The sequence below is a fragment of the Dendroctonus ponderosae genome, unplaced genomic scaffold, assembly GCF_020466585.1.
Source record: "Dendroctonus ponderosae isolate FM_Combo_2020 unplaced genomic scaffold, Dpon_F_20191213v2 Dpon_F_20191213_12, whole genome shotgun sequence".
In the NCBI taxonomy this organism is placed as follows: Eukaryota; Metazoa; Arthropoda; class Insecta; order Coleoptera; family Curculionidae; genus Dendroctonus; species Dendroctonus ponderosae.
The window spans coordinates 60,541-63,476 of NW_026017316.1; the positions used below are offsets into that span (position 1 = coordinate 60,541).

Genomic DNA, 2,936 nt, shown 5'->3' on the forward strand with positions numbered 1-2,936 from the left:
TTTTTTCGGCACTGCAAACACTGATATTGATTCATGTGTCATTCAATGTTAAAGATGTTATATTGAAATATAGCAAATTTTCCTGCCATATAACTTGCCACAGGTAGGTAAAGGTCTAAGAAAATCGTACAACAATGTTATTCTAACATGTAGCAACACGTTCAGACTTGCAAAGTGCTTTATTATTAGTAAACGTACAGTAAACATCAGTGGCGGTCGTGTAGTTTTCCTTATTAGAAAATGGAGTTAGAAAAAAAATCAGTGGAATAAAGAAAGTATTATACAGAGAGCGTGTAGAATTATGGGACACCCGTCGTCCATTGTTTAACTTAAAACTTAAGGCACAATTAGTGATATTAATTGTTTAGAAATTTTGACATTTTGGGCATCTGCTGCCTTTGCCAAAATGTAGGCAACCATATATTCCTTTTTGGGGTAAAAATTGCGGTTAGGAACTTAATTCCAATATACATAGTGATTGAAATGTCCTGTATAAATAATGTATTTCTAGACTTGTTGCTGCGAATAATGCGAAAATCTTGCTATGGAAAAGGTTGTTACGGAATTGGATGCTATGGAATTTGTTGCTGTGGAAACAGTTTCAATGAAGACTGCCTGGAAACAGTTGCAATAGAAATAGTTTTGATATACATTTGCTATCGAAACACGCAGTTGCTATGGAAACAGCTCCTATAGAAACAGTTGCTATGAAACGGTGGCCATGAAAATAAGCAGTTGCTATGGAAACAGTTGCGATGGATACAGTTGTTACAATGGAAACAGTTGCTACAAAAAGGGTTTCTATGGAAATGGTTGCTATGGATACGGTTACTATAAAATTATAATGTATTGATAGAAACGGCTGCTATCGATACAAACAGCTACAATGAATACACTTTGTTTAAAATTTATTTTTTAAAAATTTTTGAGGCAAAATACCCAAAAAGAAGTTTGTAAAAAAATGAATCCGCTTCAACAATATAGAACTTATCTATGAATACACTTGGTACTATAGACGGTTGCTATGGAAACGGTTGTTATGGAATTGGTCGCTATGTGGACGATTGCTATGGAAAGAAACAGGTTTTTTTTTATATATTTTTTGCTATTTTTCGATATCTAGAATCCAAATACATAAAACCTCAACACTCTGAAAACAGTTTAACATTTTTACAATGTAAAAACAATAACATTATTCCAAAAGGCTTACGACTTAGATGTCCATATAACATCAATACACAAGTAACAAAAATCTTAAACAGAGCGAGTAAAGCTTTAGTTAGAGAAATAATTCAATATCACAGATTAAATAAAATCAAATTGAAAAACGAAACACTTGACCGAAAACAAGACTTACGATACAAATTCTTCTTTGACGACTTTAATAATATACTTATGTAATTTCGTTAATAAAACCTATAAAAGAAAATTTATTATTCAAAAACAAATTCATAATCATAAACTAGAAAAACTTCTTAACGAAAAAATAAAGACTTTTTAGTATAAAAAATAAACAATTTCTGGACAAAACAATTATAAATTTATTTAATAAATCATTAACTGATGCGGAAAAACTTGTTCGTAGAATTTAAGAAGAAAGAATTTCGTATTAGATCAAAAATAATTATAGAAAAACCTTTCAAAATTAAACAAAACATACGCTCAATGGATCAAAAAGCATTAATGTCTTTAAAAAAAGATAAAACAATTAAAATTTTGCCTGCTGACAAAGGTAATGCGACCGTTATCATGGATTATAATATCTATGATCAAAAAATTTATGAACTTTTAAATGGCAAAAGTTATTCAAAATTTATCAAAAATCCAACAGAACGTTTTGAAATACAAATTTATAGCACTTTAAAAAAATTTAAACATGAATTCACAGATTACGTTAGATCTAAATTAACACTACGCAATAGTAAAACACCACATTTTTACGGAGTTCCAAAAATTGATAAAGTTAATATTCCTTGACGACCAATAGTTAGTAGTATAAATTCACCTACACATCCCTTGGCCAAATATCTTTTAAGCATTTAAAATCCCCTAATAAATAACACAACTTGCTATATTAAAAATTTTGAACATTTTTTACAAAAATTATTAAACATAGACATAAATCCAAACCATATTCTAGTAAGTTTTGATGTTGTTAGTCTATTCACTAACGTTTATGTTGATAAAACTTTAAATATCATCAAACAAAAATTACAAAATGACGTCAATCTTAAAGAACGCACACAACTATGCACATTCTTGAACTTTTAACAATATGTGTAAAATCAATTTATTTTCAATACAATGACAATTTTTATCAGCAAAATTCTGGAATGACTATGGGGTCGCCACTATCCCCATTTTTCAGTAATTTATTTATGGAAAATTTTGAATCAACTTTCATTAATAATTACAAAATTAAACCAATAATTTGGTGGCGTTATATTGATGACGTATTCTCCATTTACAGTCATGGCGAACAAAAACTTGATGAATTTTAATCTTATCTGAATAATAAAGAACCAACAATTAAATTCACTATTGAAAAATTCCTTTTCTCGATATTCTGATTCAAAAAAATTTAGACAATTTTTTTGATAACAAAATAATTATTGAATAAATCCATGGTTTCCCTATTCCCACAATCGTCTAAAGGCGCAAGCTCAAGTTAATAAAAAACTGACGACTCTCGTTACTCGATTGGCCTCAGGAAAATCGCTCAGAATCAATTGGTGACCTTCCTGATCCAGTTCTTCAGCGTCTCCAGGTCCACATCGCCGCTCTTACTGCACGCAAACGACTCAGCAAATTCCACTTTACAGTAGAGACTGCCAAAGGAAAACTCTTTGGAGGGATCGCCCAGTTTTCCTCCAACCGTCTCCTTGGCGTCCAGCTGCCGCAGCTGATTCAGCTGCGTGTTTCGCAGCGTGTTTCTG

General features: G+C 30.9%; 1 protein-coding gene and 1 long non-coding RNA gene across 2 annotated transcripts in view; one reads left to right on the forward strand and one right to left on the reverse strand.

The window, feature by feature from the left end:
• Nucleotides 1–2,936, reverse strand: part of LOC109544381 (signal recognition particle receptor subunit beta) — a gene marked incomplete in the record, with an annotated part of 7,929 nt that overhangs the window by 3,880 nt on the left and 1,113 nt on the right.
• Nucleotides 7–2,936, forward strand: LOC125503084. The gene is made up of 2 exons (XR_007280674.1): nt 7–447; nt 512–2,936. It is a non-coding gene; the product is annotated as an uncharacterized LOC125503084 (long non-coding RNA).